This window comes from Rhinatrema bivittatum, chromosome 12 (assembly GCF_901001135.1).
Source record: "Rhinatrema bivittatum chromosome 12, aRhiBiv1.1, whole genome shotgun sequence".
NCBI classification, from domain to species: Eukaryota; Metazoa; Chordata; class Amphibia; order Gymnophiona; family Rhinatrematidae; genus Rhinatrema; species Rhinatrema bivittatum.
This window is the reverse complement of record NC_042626.1, coordinates 77,091,174-77,110,510: the sequence shown is the minus strand read 5'-3', so window position 1 is coordinate 77,110,510 and position 19,337 is coordinate 77,091,174. Positions and strand designations below refer to the sequence as shown.

At 52.1% G+C, this 19,337-nt stretch overlaps 1 protein-coding gene across 1 annotated transcript in view; it reads right to left on the bottom strand.

The window, feature by feature from the left end:
• CWC25 (CWC25 spliceosome associated protein homolog) overlaps window positions 1-19,337 on the bottom strand; it is a 73,910-nt gene that overhangs the window by 20,212 nt on the left and 34,361 nt on the right. The window lies entirely within an intron of this gene.

Here is a 19,337-nt window from a genome sequence, read left to right as displayed (position 1 = left end):
AAGGCTAGAATGTGGACTATCAAGGCCCGCTTAGGGGAAACATTCGACCTGCTACACCAAGAGTCAAAAACCTTCCAGACTCTGACAAACGTAAGAGGTGGAAGTTTTGCGAGCCTGCAAAAAAAGAGTGGAAATTACAGAATCCAGATACCCCTTTCTTTCTCAGCTGCCGCCTCTCCTAAGCCAAGCTGCTAGACAAAAGCGATCCACCTGGTCGAAAAATACCGGACCCTGCTGCAGGAGATTCGGAAGATGACCCAGACAGAGTGGCCGTCCACTGCAAGGTTGAGGAGATCCGCGAACCAAGGCCTCCATGGCCATTCCGGAGCCACCAGCAACACCTCTCCCGGATGGGCTTCTATTCTTCTCAAGACCTGGCCCCTACCAGAGGCCAAGGAGGGAATACGTGGAGCAGAATGTCGCGAGGCCAAGGGAGGACAAGAGCGTCCACCCCTTCCCCTCCGTTCTCTCTTCTGTGACTGAAGAAGCATGGCGCCTTGGCATTCCCCCGAGTCGTCAGTAGATCCAAATGGGGAATCCCCCACCAATGAGATATCAACGCGAACGCCTCGTCAGCCCATCTCTAACGGCTCAGAAAATCCACCTGTATGTTGTCTACTCCGGCAATGTGCGAAGCCGCTATCCTGAGCAGATGAATTTCTGCCCAGGTCATGAGCTCGTCTGCCTCCGCAGCTACGGGACGGCTCTTTGTGTCTTCCTGCCGGTTGATGTATGCTACCGTCGTTGCATTGTCGGAGAGCACTCTCACCGACCGATGATGATCCAGAGGCAAGAACTGCTGCAAGGCCAACCGTACCTCCCTGGTTTCGAGACGATTGATGGAACATTGTGCTTCCTGCTGCGTCTATTGGCCTTGCGCTGCCTGAGATTGGCAAACTGCCCCCCAGCCTGAAAGACTGGCATCCGTCGTCACAATAGTCCACTGAGGGACCTCCAGATCCACCCCCCAGGACAAGTGTTCGGGGCTCAGCCACCAAGCTAGGCTGGACCTGACCGGTTCCTGAAGGGGTAAGGGGACTTGAAAAGTCTCCAAATTGGGGTCCCAAAGTGAGAGCAAAGCCCTTTGCAACAGCTTCAAATGAGCAAAAGCCTACGGGACCAACTCCAGAGTAGACGCCATAAAACCAAGAACATGTAAATAGTCCCACGCCCTGGGAACTGGCAGGGACAAGAGATGCCGAACTTGCGACATGAGTTTGTCTATCCGTTCCTGCATCAGGAAGACTTTCTCAATCCGAATATCGAATCTCGCCCCCAAAAAATCCAGGACCTGGGCAGGGGGCAACTGGCTCTTGTCCACATTGATGATCCAACCCAGAGCGCGAAGTGTCTGCACCACCTTGGCAACCACTGCCTCGCATAGTTTCTTTGACTTCGCTTGAATGAGCCAATCATCCAAGTAGGGATGGGCCAGGATCTCCTGGCGACAGAGAGCTGCCGCCACGACCAGCATCACCTTGGTAAATGTGCGCCGAGAGGTAGCCAGCCCGGAAGGATGTGCCTGAAACTGGTAATGCTTGCCGAGGACCATAAACCGGAGATACCGCTGATGGTCCTTCCGAACTGCAATGTGTAGGTATGCTTCCATCAGCTCGAGGGAACTAAAAACTCCCCTGCTCTGACTGAGGCGATTACGGAACGTAGCGTCTCCATGCGAAAACGGGGCACTCAGAGCTCTGTTGACCTTCTTCAGATCTAAAATCGGACAGAAGGACCCCTCCTTTTTCGGAACCAGAAAATAAATCGAATATCTGCCAGTTCAAAGTTCGTCCGAAGGAACCGGAATGACCTCCCAGAGGTCTAACAACCGGCGAAACGTGAGAGACACCTGGCGCCTTTTCTCCAGGGACCCGCAGGGCAACACCAGAAATAGATCGCGTAAGGGACGAGCAAAATCTAAGGCGGAGCCGTGTTCTATAATGTTTAGAACACAATGGTCAGATGTTAGTTTGACCCACTCCTTCTAAAACAGGGACAGCCGCCCTCCAACGACCGAAACAGGGGAGTGGGCCGGCGCTATTTCATTGGGAGGACTTGACTCCTATCGCCCCTGTGGCACCGCCGTCTCGGGAGGGTCTACAGCCACGAAAGGAATGAGACCAAGTCTGTGATCTGCTGGAAGACTGTCTTTGGCCAAACTGAGCCGGCTTAGACTAGTGAAAACATCGCTGCCCCCGAAAACACGACCGGGAAGGGCCGAAAACTCTGGAAGCCTTTGGCTTATCCTCCAGGAGCTTGTACACCTTATCGTCCCCCAAGGACTTAATGAGCTGCTGTAGATCATCTCCAAAAAGTAATTTCTCCCGAAATGGAAAAGCACCTAGCTGCGACTTGGAGGAAACATTGGCCGACCAATTATGGAGCCATAAAAGCCTGCGGGCCTGACACCGCAGAAGCCATAGTACACTAAGATGTAAGAAGGAGATCGTACAAGGCATCCGCCCCATACGCTACCGCCACCTCCAAATGATCAGCCTGCTCAGACTCCTCCGGGAAGAGCTCTCTGGCACTCAGTTGTTGTACCCACTGGAGACTCGCACGCTGCATTAAACTACTGCAAACGGCCGCTTGAACCCCCAGAGCTGACACTTCGAAGATATGCCTGAGAAGCACTTCAAGTTTACGATTCTGAGGGTCCTTAAGGGCAGCTGCCCTAACCACCAGAATAGTCGTACGCTTGGTGACTGCGGATACAGCCGCATCCAACTTGTACCCGGCAGCGGGTACAATTTTTCCATAGCTCTGCCTACACAAAGGTTAGTTTTCGGAGTATCCCACTCCCGAAACATCAGCTGGAGCAACATAGGATGACAAGGAAAAGTCCTAGGTGGGGGACGAAGACCAGACAGCACCTGATCCACCGTGCCCTGATCCCGAGGCGTCGACGTCTGACCAGCCGGTATGCCCAACTCCGCTGGGACACGTGGAATCATTGGCCCCAACTCATCTCTACGAAAGAGCATAAGGACCAGAGGATCATCCCCTTCCACCGGGGCCACATGCTCAGAAGCTTCATCCACATCCGCCTAAAGCGGATCCACCAGCAGCAACGCACCCTGGCTCCTGGAACCAGACCCTTCCCGGACCACCCGAATCCAGGAGAGCTCAGGAGGATCCGGCCTAGGCACCTGCACGGGAAGAGAGGGCCCAGCCCCAGGCCGCCCCGGAGGCGGCTCAGGATCCCCCATGGGTATAAGGCTAGCTAAATATGCCTTATATAACAGCAAAATAAAATCAGCCGAAAAAGGATGCAGGCCCTTTAAATTTTCCCAAGGGGGGTACCCAAGGGAGCAGGGAAGGCAGGAAACAAATCGTGGGGAGACCCAGGGCAAAAATCATGGGGAAATAACAGAGGAGGGAGATCCCCCTCCCCTGCCGAGCTATCTGCATCGGCATCTGCAGCTCCTAAAATGGCAGACGTTCCCGCGTTCCGCGGGAGCAGGGCACGCTGAGTACCACGAGGCAGCATCGGGGCGCCCGCACCACAGGACCGATGCGCCTGCCTCCCCCTTCTCCACTTAACATCCACTAGCCGCTGCCGGGCCCTCGCTCCCGGGAGCAGACTATCTCGGGAGAGCCGTGCTGCTGGATCTCCGCAGGCTTTACAGGCCGAAGTGCGCAGCATTGCTGAGCTGTAAAGGAGGGGAGGCCGCCAAAGTAAACACCGGAGCCCGGGAGGCTGAAGAAGAAAAGCGCAGCTCTAAAAAAATGACGCAGATCATTCCATTTTTTTTTTTTTTTTAAATTGCGTTGGCCTCACCAGAGCACAACCCACGGTTGTCTCTGGGCCAGGGGGCGGGAGGGACTGGCCCACCGATAAAGTCCCCCCAGTCACTCACCGGCTGCTGCTCCTGGTACACTAGGGCGAAGAGAAAACTTCCCGCAGGCCTACCACAGAGGAGAAAATGACTCGGCTCCTCGGGAGGCCTAGCTCTGTTTTTGGTTTTTTTTTTAAACTTTGTTTCAGCCAGACAAATTTAAAAGATTCCTGTCACTGCAACCTTTCTTTTATTTATTTTTTTTTATAGAATTAGCCAGGACTGCAGGTTCTGCCACCTTCATCTGCTGCAGACAGAGAAATACTGAAGGGGCTGCAGGTGGTGCATCCTACTTACAGGGGTGCCCTTCAAGTTTTTCTCTGTCTCCATCTGCTGGAAGGGAGGCATAACCCAGTCTGGGTTGATCCGGGTACTTACAGGAAAAAAGAAAATTATTACTTACCTGCTAATTTTCGTTCCTGTAGTACCATGGATCAGTCCAGACAGTGGGTTATGTCCCCAATCCAGCAGATGGAGTCAGCACAAGCTTTGAGGGGGCGTATCCATATATACTACTACCCCCTCTGCAGGAGTTCAGTATGGAGTATATCAAAGCCAGAGTAGAAACCCCCGAAGGATCAAGTTTGTGGAAACAGATAATGAAAACAATTGTAACCGCAACAAGTAACTGCAAACATCCTACCAACTTGTAGGGAGCTGTGAAAAACAGTGAAAAGAAACGACTGTGAAGACACAGAACACTGCGAGCAAGAAGTAGCGCAGAGCTGAGCAGGATCAAGAACCCAAACGCGGTGGGCGTCTGGACTGATCCATGGTACTACAGGAACGAAAATTAGCAGGTAAGTAATAATTTTCTTTTCTCTGTACGTACCTGGATCAGTCCAGACAGTGGGATGTACCCAAGCTTCCCTAAATCGGGTGGGGTCCTGCGAGGCCTGCTCGGAGAACCTGCTCGCCAAAGTGTCCAGAGACCGAAGAGGCGAGGTGCAGACGATAGTGCCTCGAGAACGTGTTTAACGATTTCCAGGTTGCTGCCCTACAAATTTCCTGCGAGGATACCGAGCGAACCTCCGCCCAGGAAGCCGCCTGAGAACGTGTAGAATGCGCTACGATTCCGGGTGGGGGAGTCCGACCCGCCCCAATGTAGGAAGCAGCAATGCCGGCCTTCAGCCATCTGGCAATGGTAGTCTTCAAGGCCTGAGACCCCTTCTTAGGACCGGCCCAGAGTACAAAGAGATGGTCAGAGGTCCGGAACTCATTTGTAGCCTCCAGATAGAGGCGCAGAGTGCGCTTGACATCCAAGAGACGGAGAGATTTCAGCTCTGAGGAAGAGAAGGACGGCAACTCCACCGTCTGGTTCACATGGAATGCAGAAACCACCTTCGGAAGGAAGGAGGGAACTGTGCGAAGCGAAACTCCAGAGTCGGAGAAACGGAGATAGGGCTCTCTACACGACAGAGCCTGCAGCTCCGAGATGCGTCGAGTGGAACAGATGGCCACAAGAAATACAGTCTTGAGAGTGAGATCCTTTATCGTTGCACTGCGCAGCGGCTCGAACGGTGGTCCCGACAGGGAGCGAAGCACAAGGTTAAGACTCCAGGAGGGACAAGGGTCCCGTAACGGAGGACGCATATGCTTGACACCCTTGAGAAAACGAGCAATGTCAGGATACTGTAGAAGAGAGCCCCCATCGCTCAACAGCGAACCAAGGGCGGCCACCTGAACCCGTAGTGAATTATAGGCGAGCCCTTTTTCCACCCCCGCCTGTAGAAACTGAAGGATCTGAGGTACAGAAGCCTTAGCGGGTCTCGTGGCCTGGCTGGTACACCACAGCTCGAACACCTTCCAGACTCGAACATAGGCCGCCGACGTCGATGTCTTTCGTGCCCGCAATAGCATGGATACTACCGCCTCCGGGTAGCCCCGACGCCGGAGGCGGCCGCAAGACAGAAGAGTTCTGCCTGCTCGAAAAATACCGGGCCCTGATGTAGGAGCTGGGGGAGGTGCCCCAGCCTGATTGGCCCGATCACCAGCTGTAGCAGGTTCGCAAACCAGGGTCACCTGGGCCATTCTGGGGCGACGAAAACCACGGTCCCCTGATGGCTTTCTATTCTGCGGAGCATCCTGCCCACCAGGGGCCATGGTGGAAAAGCGTAGAGCAGAAGATGTGGCGGCCACGGGAGGACCAGGGCATCCACTCCCTCCGCGCCGCGCTCTCTCTGGCGACTGAAGAAGCGTGGAGCCTTGGCGTTGAGAGCGGACACCATCAGATCCAAGTGGGGGGGCCCCCCACCGATGGACGAGAAGTTGCATCGCTTTGTCGGAGAGAGACCACTCTCCGGGGTCCAGCAGTTGACGACTGAGGAAGTCCGCCTGGACGTTGTCCACACCGGCGATGTGCGAGGGCCGCTAGCCGGACGAGATGACGCTCCGCCCATTGCATCAGCAGCGCCGCCTCGAGCGCGACCTGCGGGCTGCGCGTGCCTCCTTGTCGGTTGATGTAGGCCACAGTGGTAGCGTTGTCCGATAGGATTCTGACTTCCCGGTTCTGAAGAAGCGGGAGGAAATGTCGCAGAGCTAGCCGGACCGCTCTGGTTTCCAGACGGTTGATTGACCACTTCGCCTCCACCGTGGACCACGTCCCCTGCGTGGCGCTTCGATCGCAGACTGCACCCCAGCCTGCTAGACTGGCATCGGTGGTCACCACCACCCAATTTGGCAGATCGAGGGACACGCCACGGGCCAGGTTCGGCGGATCCAACCACCAGCCCAGACTGTCCCTGGCATTCTGCGGGAGCGGGAGAATCATCTGGTAGTCCTGCGATACTGGTTTCCAACGGGAGAGGAGCGCCCACTGTAAGGTCCTGATGTGCGCGAAAGCCCAAGGTACAAGGTCGATGGTGGACCCCATCACTCCCAGGAGTTGCAGGTAGTCCCAGGAGGTGGGCTCTGGTAACGCAGAGAACCGTCGTGTGTGATCCCGCAAGGATTGAGCTTTGTCCTGGCGCAGAAAAACTTTGCCCAGTAGGGTGTCGAAGGTCGCCCCCAAAAAAAACCCAAGCATTGCGAGGGCATGAGGGAGCTCTTGGAGAAGGTCACTACCCATCCCAGGGAATGTAGAAACCGTACTACTCGAGTCACCGCTGAGCGTCCATGATCGAATGACTTCGCCCGGAGGAGCCAATCGTCCAGATAAGGATGAACCAGGATGCCCTCCTTCCGGAGAGCTGCCGCCACGACTACCATGATCTTGGTGAAGGTGCGCGGCACCGTCGCCAATCCGAACGGGAGAGCCGTGAACTGAAAATGCTGGTCCAGAATTTTGAAACGAAGGAAACGGTGGTGGTCCGGGCGGATGGGAATGTGCAGGTAGGCCTCCGTTAAGTCCAGGGAGGAGAGGAACTCCCCCCGATGCACCGCCGCAATCACTGACCGGAGCGTTTCCATGCGGAACCGAACGACTCGAAGGGATTTGTTGACTTCCTTGAGGTCTAGGATAGGCTGGAAGGAACCGTCCTTCTTTGGTACGACGAAATAGATGGAATAGTGGCCCGAGCCCACCTCTCCGAAGGGCACGGGCGCAATAGCGCCTATCTCCCGGAGTCTGTCCAGAGTCAGCTGCACCGCTCCTCTCTTGAGGTCCGAGCCACAGGGGGAAAAGATGAACCTTCCCTGCGGGGGGCGGACAAATTCCAATGCGTAGCCGTGTTTTATGGTATCCAGGACCCACTGGTCCGAGGTGATCCGTGCCCACTCCGCGTAGAAATACGTTAGTCGGTCCCCAATCCTGGGGACAGGGGAGTGGGCGAGACTGGCATCATTGTGAAGACTTGGTATAGGGCTTCCCGGTTCCGGGAGTAGTGCGTGCGGGCCGACGCCTGCGAAAGGAGCGCGACCAGGGCTGAGACCTGGGGGCGGATGACTGGGAGCCCGCCTGTCTGTATCCCCTGTAGCGCCGTTGCGCTCTGGCTCTGGTCCGAGAAGAAGAAAATGCTCTGGATGGTCGAAACCTATCCTCCGGCAGCCGATGAACAGCGTTCTCCCCCAGGGACTTGATGATCTGGTCCAAATCCTCCCCGAAGAGGAACTTGCCCCTGAAGGGAAGAGAGCCCAGACTAGACTTAGAGGACATATCAGCCGCCCAATTGCGTAGCCACAGTAGTCGTCGTGCTGCCACTACCGAAACCATGGATCTTGCGAGGACCCGAAAAAGGTCGTACAAGGCGTCCGCCCCATACGCCACTGCGGCTTCTAGCCGATCTGCCTGGGCAGCCTCATCGGACGGCAGGTTCTGAGACGTGAGGAGTGAGACCTCGAAAACCCGCTTAAGGAAAACTTCCAACTTACGATCCTGTGTGTCCCGCAACGCCGCACCTCCCGTCACTGGGATAGTCGTCCTCTTCGTGACCGCCGACACTGCGGAGTCCACCTTTGGGACCTTGATGAGGTCCAGAAATCTTCGGGGAGCGGGTACAGCTTTTCCATAGCCCGGCTGCTCTTCAGGGAGGCCTCCGGGGTGTCCCATTCCCTGGTGAGAAGTTGTAAAAACGAGTCATGAATGGGAAAAGCCCACGCCCTCGGCCGGAGTGCCGCCAGGACAGGATCTCCCTTCCTTGAAGAAGTGACGACAGCGGGAGCTACTGGGGCAGGCGGGTCTGGTGGCGGGTCCAAATCTAATTCTTGGATGATCTGCGGGATGAGGTCGTCCAGCTCTTCCCTCTGGAAGAGGCGTAGGGTACGCGGATCATCCCCCTCCTGCGTGCCGTCCCCTTGTCCCCCGTCCGGGAGGTCAAGTCCATGTCCCGCTGGGTCTGGCACCGCCCCCACTGCCGCGGATCGGACCCGGGTAGGAAGGCGGGAGGGCCCCCACTCCCGGAGGGTCGGGGGGGGGTCCCACAGGTGCTTCCAGCCCCTGCAGATAAGCGGTATGCATGAGCAGGATAAACTCCGGAGAGAACCCCGGCCTGCTCGGGTGCGCTTCGGGGGGCGGCGTGGTTCCTGCTCCCTGGCTCTGGGTGCTTGGTTCCTGCACCAAAATCGGGGGAACACCCCCGCTGGTAGAGTCCTCCAGGGATCCGTTCTCCCTCGTGGCCTCCAGGGATCCGTTCCCCCTCGTGGCCTGCGCCTCAGGGCGCTCAGAATGTAAAATGGCCGCCGTTCCCGCCAAAAATGGCGGAGTGGCCGGCCCGCACCGCCCGGGCAAAAAAGAGAAATCAGTCAGGGACTGTGAGGTACCTTCCCCCCGGGGAAGGCATCGTGCACAGATGCCCTCCCGGGAAATCCGGGACTCCGGGTCTCCGCAGGCCGCACAGCGGGACGGCCGTGGCATTGGGATCGCTGTAGGAGAAAAGAAAAAGCCACGGGGGGGGGGGGGGGGCCACGCGCACAAAAGCGCCGCTGCGGGGGGGCCCCGGTCAGCCCGCACTGCCCGCTGTCCGAAAATAGAGGAGGGTGCCGCGGGAGGGCCTTCCCGGCCACACGACCCGCCCCAGACATCTTTCCCTAAATGGCTCAGCAGCCCATGAGGAGCTGTAAAATGGCCGCGGGTGAGGGAGTAAAGAGCGAAGAGGCCGGCTCCACCGGTTTTCGCGGGCACCGGGGGCTGAGCTGTGAAGGAAAAAACTACAAAGGAAAAACAAACTTACCCCTGGCTGCAACGAGAAATAAACAGCAAGGCCGCAGAGAAGAGACAAGGAAGATAAGTCACTCCCCAGAAGTTGAAAGAACTCTGCCTTACTTTTTTTTTTTTTTTTTTTTAAACTTAATACAAACTTGATCCACAGAAAAAGCCAACAAGCAGCCATAATCAAGCAAGAAAGTGAAGAAAAAGGAAAAGGAGGGGAAGCCTGATTCCCCTACTCGCATCTGCTGGAGTCAGAAGATACTGAACTCCTGCAGAGGGGGTAGTAGTATATATGGATACGCCCCCTCAAAGCTTGTGCTGACTCCATCTGCTGGATTGGGGACATAACCCACTGTCTGGACTGATCCAGGTACGTACAGGGAATGTGCGTTCCAATCAGCTCACGCTTAAAAAATTATATATGCACAAATTTAGAGCGCCTAGACAGGGCGCAGCGAGGTGCATGATCGGTCCGTGCGCTCAGCTTTTCCTGTATGTGCTTACGGTACGCGCACTGTGCGTAACGATGTCCTTCGTAGCGCTGTACCACATTCACAGAAACGCATGCAAGACGGTTCCGATAAGGCCAATTGTGCAGTGTGCCTAAAGCAGGGCCTAGCCCACTGAGGGCTGCTCAACCCGCTTGGAGGCCCAATTCCCCTTACCCACATGGGAGAGGGAACGACATCGGTAAGGCACGCTGAGCATGGAGGAAACCTACTGGAGATCCCTCCAATCGTCTCTGGATTGGTAAATCTCTTTTTTTTTTTTTTTAAATGTACCTGGGCTCAGCGCTTTGCGGCTGAGTACAGAGACTGTCTCCAGCTGCAGGGAGAAGAGAGCTTTGGCTGACACCGCTACGGTCAGCTTCTTACACCTGCTGCCTTTCAGCTGCTTGAGCAACAAAGTCCACACCGGGAACTGGCTACTGGACCAAGGCACACCTCTGAGGGATCTTGGAAATCAGCTCAGGAATTAACAACTGGGGGAGGGACCTTTAGGTATCACTGCAGGAGAGCGGGGCTCAATCTTTTCTCCAATTTAGAAGTAGAATTTCTTCTTCCAAAAGGTACAGCGATCCCCATAGGGAAAACATGTCAACATCTGCTGGAGATGGAGAAATACTGAAGGACTGAGGTCATTGCAGGGATGTATCTAGGGTAACATCAGCATTGAAACCTGACCATCTCCATCTGCTGGCAGGGGAGCATAAACCTATTGGTCCTGAGTCCATCTGGCTACACGCTAGGAAATAGGTAGCCCTATGTAGACATAGGGCTGTTCAGCTTGGAGAAGAGACGGCTGAGGGGGGATATGATAGAGGTCTTTAAGATGAGAGGTCTTGAATGAATAGATGTGACTCGGTTATTTACACTTTTGAATAATAGAAGGACTAGGGGGCATCCATGAAGTTAGCAAGTAGCACATTTAAGACTAATCAGAGAAACATTTTTTTTTCACTCAACGCACAATAAAGCTCTGGAATTTGTTGCCAGAGGATGTGGTTAGTGCAGTTAGTGTAGCTGGGTTCAAAAAAGGTTTGGATAAGTTCTTGGAGGAGAAGTCCATTAACTGCTATTAATCAAGTTTACTTAGGGAATAGCCACTGCTATTAATTGCATCAGTAGCATGGGATCTTCTTGGTGTTTGGGTACTTGCCAGGTTCTTGTGACTTGGATTGACCACTGTTGGAAACAGGATGCTGGGCTTGATGGACCCTTGGTCTGACCCAGCATGGCAATTTCTTATGTTCTTTTGCTGTTTTTAGATAGCGTCTAATATATATTGTTTTTGTATTCCCAGTTTTTTTGAATGGGGTCCTCATACTCGCTGCTAAGATGAAGCAGAGCTTAACTGTCCCTCAGGGAGATTATGTTAACATAAACCTTGTAGGTTGAGTGATCAGAACCAGCTGAAGCTAGATAGGAACCCTGCTAGAATGCCAAAGTTTTTGGCTACAAATTAGGCAATAAAGCAATCAGGAACTAGGGCCAGACCTAGAGTCATTTGAGTAAAGTTAGAGAATCAGTAGTGTTCAGGCACCCTGATAAGTCAGTTAAAATCCGGTCTAAAATGAAGTTCTCCTACAGGACTAAGCAGCAGCAGCACAAAGCAGGGGTTCTCCCTCACCTTAGGCAAATGGTTCTTGCCAACCTTGGTCTGTTAAGGATTAAGCTACAAAGAGAGGATAGATGACAACATGGATTAGAGATGCTGGAAATGTGGCAGCTATGTAGCATTTTGAGGGCCCTCTAAGAGGTCACCGTTAGAGGTATGTTATTTCAGGGAAGAGTCCAGGCACTATCAGCTCCTTACACCCAGGTAGTACAATGCCCACAAAAGGGCAAGGTCAACATGGGTTTAGGCCCCATATGGTGAGTGTGAGATTTGATTAAGCTCAGTTGAGCTTTTCAACTACATTTCTTTCTCAGAGGTCCAGTGATAAGCTGGATGAGTGAATGTGTGAGCTCTTAAAAGCAATACAAGGAAAATATTTCCTATACAATGCAAGTTGTTGTTAGGAAACAGAGCTCACCCTGCTCTACGATTTTTCTGAAGAGGCAACATCACAATTCTTCCCCTGAGGGAGGTCTCCCAAACTTGGTAAGGAGCTTATTTAGGAAGAGATCTACCATCACTTCCTTTTAAGCATTATAGAGGAGCATTTCAGAAACTTGTTGGGAAAATCCATCACCTGGATGTCCCTTCGGCAATCCTTTATTTAAAAAAAAAAAAAAAAAAAAAAAAAAGAATCATAGTGCCCAATAGGCCACCCTGTTTTCTTGAAAGTAATGGCTCACATCTTTCAAGATTTTTCTGTAGGGCTTATGAATGCTAAAGATTAAGGTAAGAAGCAGGAGCTCAGATCCCTAGACATCTCAACAGGAACCTTATGTCTATCTGGAAATTCAGAAATGAATTCAGAACTCAAACAGTTGATTGTGTTTGGCTGCAGAGGCCTGCAAGAGGGAAATGGCCTCAAAGGCACTCCATGAAGTTAGCAAGTAGCTCATTTAAAACAAATCAAAGAAAATTCGTTTTCACTCAGCACATAGTTAAGCTCTGGAATTCATTGCCAGAGGATGTGGTTACATCAGTTAATGTAACTGGGTTTAAAAAAGATTTGGATAAATCCCTAGAGGATAAATCCATAAACTGCTATGAGGGTAATTAATAAGCAATAGTAGCTTGTGATCTATCTAATGTTTGGGTACTTGCCAGGTACTTGTGACTTGGATTGACCACTGTTGAAAACAGGATACTGGGCTTGATGGACCCTTGGTCTGACCCAGTGTGGCATATCTTGTGTTCTTATGTAAGGCAGAAAGGGTGCAAAGGAGTAAGTTTGTGTATTAAAGGCAAGATTAAGGTTTATGAGTTTAAAAGGACACTGGGAGAAAGCTCAGACAGTGTTTTATACACAGGGAAGACCAGTGACCCTATGAGAAATCTGTAGGGCAGTTACAAGGGCATCTCAGTATACGTCCCCAGAATACCAGGTGTCAATCCGGTTAAAAAAAAAAAAAAAGACAGCATCTAATATGAGAATCCTGGAAGCAGGTCTAACTCATTCCCATCCGGAATAGCAATTGCTCTGGTACATCCCACATGTATGGACTGGTCTGTAGAATAAAGGAAGGTGAATTTATACTTACTTATTAATTTCCTTTCCTTTAGTCCTAACAGACCAGTCCAGGACCCACCCCAAGAGGAAAACAGTGGTCAAAAAAAGGGGCAAAAAAAAAAAAAAAGAGAGGACCAAGTAGACTTATAGATAGGAAAATTGGTTCTTACCTTCTAATTTTCATTCCTGTAGTACCACGGATCAGTCCAGACAGTGGGTTGAGCCTCCTTGTCCAGCAGATGGAGACAGAGAAAAACTGAAAGGATATCCTATATCAGGACAGTGCTCACCCTGCGTCCCTTCAGTATAAACGTTATCAAAGCAGAGAAATGTAAAGTTAACCAGAGTAAGATCAAGCAAGTAGAAAAACGTGTAAGACCCACTTGTCATTTAAAATGCAAAACACTGTTAAGAACCGCTCTTACATATATAATCTATCTGGTAGATACTTCCAGTGCCTGATAGCTCTGATATGAAGTAAATATACCCAAACACTGTGAATGAAGAAAACTTTGAGCGGACGTATCAAAGATAAATGCAGCCAGGGCGGGAGTCGGGACTGATCCGTGGTACTACAGGAACGAAAATTAGCAGATAAGAACCAATTTTCCTTTCCCTGTACGTACCCGGACCAGTCTAGACTGCTGGGATGTACCAAAGCTTCCCTCAGTAGGGTGGGACCGAGATAGTCCCGCTCGAAGCACTTGTCTGCCGAAGGAGCCAAACACTGGCACCTGGACATCAAGACGATAATGCCGAGCAAAGGTATGCAGAGATTTCCAAGTAGCTGCTCTGCATATTTCTTGCAGAGAGACCAACTGGCTCTCTGCCCAAGAGGTAACCTGTGAACGCAAAGAGTGGGCCTTTAAGCCCTCCGGAACCATCCGGCCCCGACAGATATACGCTGATGCAATCATCTCCTTTAGCCATCGAGCAATAGTAGCTTTAGAAGCCTTGTTCCCCTTACTTGGCCAGCTCCATAAGACAAAGAGATGATCAGATACTCGAAAGTCGTTTGCAACCTGTAAATATTGCAGTAGGACTCTCTTTACATCAAGTCGCCGTAGGTCCCCGCCAGGCATGCTCGAAATGTCCTCTGGAGAAAAAGCAGGAAGCTCCACTGACTGATTTATGTGAAAGGCGGACACAACCTTTGGTAAAAAGGATGGGACTGTTTTAAGGGAAACATCTTATGTTCTTACCTGAATCAGAAAAGCGAAGGAAGGGCTCCCTACAAGACAAGGCTTGGAGCTTGGACACTCTCCTGGTCGAGCAAATAGAGACCAGAAATACAATCTTAAGAGTCAGGTCCTTAAGTGTGGCCCGCTGGAGAGGTTCGAAAGGCGCCTCACCAAGAACGCGAAGGACCAAATTAAGGCTCCACGACAGACAAGTAGCCCGGACAGGCGGGTTCAAATGCTTGGCACCCTTGAGGAATCGAATGACATCCGGATGGGCTGCCACCGCGTAACCATCGATCTGCCCTAAGATGGAACCGAGAGCCGAAACCTGTACCCATAAGGAATTGAAAGACAAACCTTTGGAGAGGCCATTCTGTAGGAAGGAGAGGACCTGGGACACCGGAGCCTTGCGTGCCGGTACTCCGCACTCGGCATACATATTCTCAAACAAACACTCTCCACACCCAAACGTAAGCGAGAGAGGTAGAAATCTTACTGTCCCGCAACAGAGTGGATATAACTTCCTCCTTATAACCCTTCTTCCTCAGTCGCCACTGCTCAAAAGCCAGGCCACTAGACAAAAGTGATCCACCTGATCGAAAAATATGGGACCTTGTCGCAGCAGGCTTGAGAGGTGACTGAGGCGAAGGGGACCGTCCGTAGCGAGATTCACCAGATCCATGAACCATGGTCTCCAGGGCCACTCTGGCACCACGAGAATGACCAGCCCCATGTGAAGTTCTATCCTTCTGAGTACCTTTCCCCACCAGAGGCCAGGGCAGAACACATAGAGGAGGACATCACGAGGCCAGGGTAGGACTAGGGCATCTACGCCTTCCGAGCAGTGCTCCCTTCTGTGACTGAAGAATCTGGGAGCCTTTGCATTCCCCTCAGGGTGGCCATCAGGTCTAAGTGGGGAGCTCCCCACTTGCGCAAAACAAGATCCATCGCCTCTTTGGACAACTCCCACTCTCCGGGGTCTAGATGTTGACTGAGGAAGTCGGCTTGAACATTCTCCTTCCCCGCAATGTGGGAGGCAGCCAGTCGATCCAGAAGGCACTCTGCCCATGAGAGCAGTTTGCTGGCTTCCAGGGCCACCAGACAACTCCTGGTGGCATTGTCGGAGAGGACTCGCACCGCTTTGCGACGGACCAAGGGTAGGAAAGTCTTGAGTACCAGACTGACCGCTCAGGCCTCCAGATGATTGATATGCCAATGGGATTGGACTGTGTCCCTGGGTAGACTGATTCTGACACACCGCTCCCCAGCCAGAGAGGCTGGCATCCGTCGTAAATATAATCCACTGGGGTGTCTTCGGAGGCATCCCCTTCATCAGGTGAGCGAGAGAGAGCCACCACTGCATGCTGGCGATGGTAGAGTCGGAGAGCAGTAGAGGTGTCCGAAACTCCTCAGAGACCGGCTTCCAGCGGGACAGCAAAGCTTTCTGTAAAGGACGCATATGTGCAAAAGCCCAAGGAACCAAATCTATAATTGAAGCCATAGAGCCCAGGACCTGGAGGTAGCCTTAAAGACCTGGCTGTTTGAACAAGCATACTTAGACAACCTTGAGAAAGGCTAACAACATCTAGAGCTAAGGACTGCTGCTATTTTTCATGTTTTTGTATTATTATTAAGGTAATTGTTTTCCTGTTGAATGTGTGTTGTAAAACTCCAATGTATACCCTGTGTTTTTTTTATATTATGTAACCGTTGTGATGTATTTCAAACTACGGTATACAAAACTTTTCAAATAAATAAATAAATAAATACATAAAAATCTTGCACTTGATCCATGAGTTTGAGCGCCTGGGCCTCGGGTAGCAAAACTTTGGCCACGCGGGTGTCGAAGTGTGCTCCTAGAAATTCCAGGAGCAGAGAGGGCTTGAGGTTGCCCTTGAAGAAATTGACCATCCACCCAAGGGAGGTGAGGACCGACAAGACCCTGTTGACTGCTATCGCACAGAGCTTCTCCGATTTTGCCCGAATGAGCCAGTCATCCAGGTAGGGGTGGACTAGGATTTTCACCCGGAGGAAGGCCGCCACTACCACCATAACCTAGGTGAATGTGCGAGGAGCGGTGGTGAGACCAAATGGGAGCGCCCGAAACTGATAGTGCCATCCCAGGATGTTGAAATGAACATACTTCTGGTGTTCCTGGCAGATCAGGATGAGAAAGTAGGCCTCCGTCAAGTCGAGAGAGGCAAGGAATTCGCATGAGAGAACCGCCGCTATCACCACCCTCAGGGTCTCCATTCGAAAATGGGGAACTTTGAGTGCCTTGCTGACTCTCTTGAGATCCAGGATTGGTCGAAAGGAGCCTTCTTTTTTGGAGACAATGAAGTAGATGGAATACTGGCTAGATCCCTGTTCCTCCAGGGGGACTGGGACTATGGCACCGAGCTCTTGAAGCCTGCGTAGAGTCTGGCACAACGCTGATTCTTCCGGCTCCCGCAGGGAGAAATTAAGTAGTGGTCCGGGAGATCCCAAGCAAATTCTCATGGATAGCCTCTTTCGATTACTTCGAGGACCCACTGATCCGAAGTAATTTTGACCCACTCCTCAAGAAATAGGGACAGACATCCACCTGTTGAGAACGGAGGAATGGGCTGGCCGCATCTCACTGGGAGGACTTTGTGGCGGATCCTTGGTGGTTACCATCTCGGAAGGGACGTCGTCCACGAAAGAAATGAGACCAAGATTGAGATCTTGTGGAAGTAATTCTTTGGAAAGCCCACCGTGGCTTGTTGTACCTGCGCTGACCCCTGAAACGAGCGTGCGAAGGAAAGAAAGAAGGACTTGGACTATTTAGGGCGGTCCTCAGGCAGCTTATGAATCTTGTCATCTAAAGACTTGATAAGCTGTTCCAGGTCCTCACCAAAAAGCAACTTGCCCTTGAAAGGGAGAGTGCCCAACTGCGATTTAGAAGAGGAGTCTGCCGCCCAATTCCGCAGCCACAGGAGGCGTCTGGCGGACACTGCAGAGACCATAGCTCTGGCCTGCACTCTAAGGAGATCATAAACAGCATCAGCCCCATACGCCACCGCTGCTTCCAGCCGTTCCGCCTCTGCAGACAGGAGGACCCAGGTGCTGAGTAATTGTTGAACCCACCTGAGGCTTGCCCGCTGCATGAGACTGCTACAGACTGTCACCCGGACTCCTAAAGCCAGGACTTCAAAGATCCTTTTAAGATGCAATTCCAACTTACGATCCTGAAGATTCTTTAACTCGGTTGCTCCCACAACCAGAATGATGGTCCGCTTGGTGACTGTGGACACTGAGGCATCAACTTTAGGGACCTTGAGCATCTCTAGACATTGGTCTGGCAGGGGATAGAGCTTGTCCATCGCCCTACCCACCTGGAGCCTGGATTCGGGGGACTCCCACTCCCAGAGCAGTAGCTGTATAAGCATGGGATGGAATGGGAAAGTACATGGAGGAGCCCTAAGTCCCGCCAGGACCGGTCCACGTTATGCGAAGTAGGGGCACTGGTGGATTCTTCAGGAGGGACCTCTATACCCAGTTCGTCCAGAACAAAAGGAATGAGCGGGTCAAGCTCTTCCCAGTGTTACAACTGCAAAACCCATGGGTCGTCTCCCTCGACTGGCGGATTCGGAAGCAACAAATCAGCATCCTGATCCGGATCTGGCAGAGGAGAGGGTTGAGGAGGGTTGGGGGGGGGGGTCCGGTACGCCTGGCACGGTCCTGACCCTAATGGAGCCCTGTGAATATGGGGGCTTTAGGGCCCTGCCCGAGGGATCTTTGCCGGGGGGGGGGGGGGGGGGGGGGAGAGATCCGAGGAGGGACCATTTTGTTCTTCCAGACTGGCCAGGTAGGACTTGTGTAACAAAAGAACAAACTCCGTGGAAAAATGGTGATGAGCTTTTCCGGGCAAGGGGGGACCATTGGGGGGGGGGGGGGGGGCAGAAACCGACCCCGGAGAGTCCACGGGGCTTAAATCCGGCGGTGATTGATGAAAAACAGGCTCCCTGCCCCCCTTCAAGTCCCGAATTGGAACGAGATCCGAGGACAAAATGGCCGATGTTCCCGTGGTTTTTTGTGAGGAGGCCAGCCTGGGAGCACGTTTGATGGCCTGACTACGGACCGTCTATTTTGCCGCTACCGCGGAGGGACCCTCCCCACCGAGCACACAGGAGCACAGCCCATCGCGGGAGAGCCACGAAGCAGGCTCCCCGCAGGCTAAACATACAGCTGAACGCGGCATGAGACCGGAGGGGGGAGGAACAAAGTCGCCGTGGAGAAGCAGCCGAATCAGCTGTGCCTGGCTGTGAGCGAGCGGGAGCAGAAGATTATCACTGCGCAACGCTCCTTCCCCCTGTAACTTCGGTCTAACGTGGGTAAGCTGTGCCTTGTAGCTTCTTGTCCCTTTTTTTTTTTAAACAATAGCAGAGGAACACAGGCATCTCTGCTAAAGGACCTGAGGCATGGATCATCTCAGTGGTCAGACAAGAAAGGGGGGAATGACTGACCACCAGTTTCACCCCAAGCCAGGCAAAACGGCACCGGGAATAAGGGATCCTAGGCTAAGCACTGAACACTCAAGGGGAAATCCCCCCCTAGGACCCTGTAAGAGCTACGAGACAGGGATCTGTCTCACTTGGTAACAAAACTAAAAGTTTCCTTTAGATAATTTTTTTTTTCAATTTATGTAACTAATACTTGCTTGATCCTGAGAAAACCCGAAGGTAGGAAGGGAAAGATTCCCACAGAGAGAACTGTTTTTCGGCTAACTGCTCTTTCATATAACTTGCTTAATCATATACACTATGTAAATTTGTATATAATTCTTACCTTGTAAGCACTCTCTCCTGCTTATCTCTCCAGTTAGAAAAAAAGATAGGTTAAAACAAATTCTAACAGCCTAGTTCCACTTTCCCTGTTATAATGTAACTTATTGCTTTCACTGTTAACTGGTTCCCCCTAGTTTATTGTAAACCGGTACGATAAGACCTGGTCTTGAGCATCGGTATATTAAAAGAATTTAAATAAAATAAATAAATAAATAGAGAGAAAAAACAGCTAAATAGAGGGAACCGCAGGTTCAACCGCCTTCATCTGCTAGAGACAGAGAAATACTGAAGGGATGCATG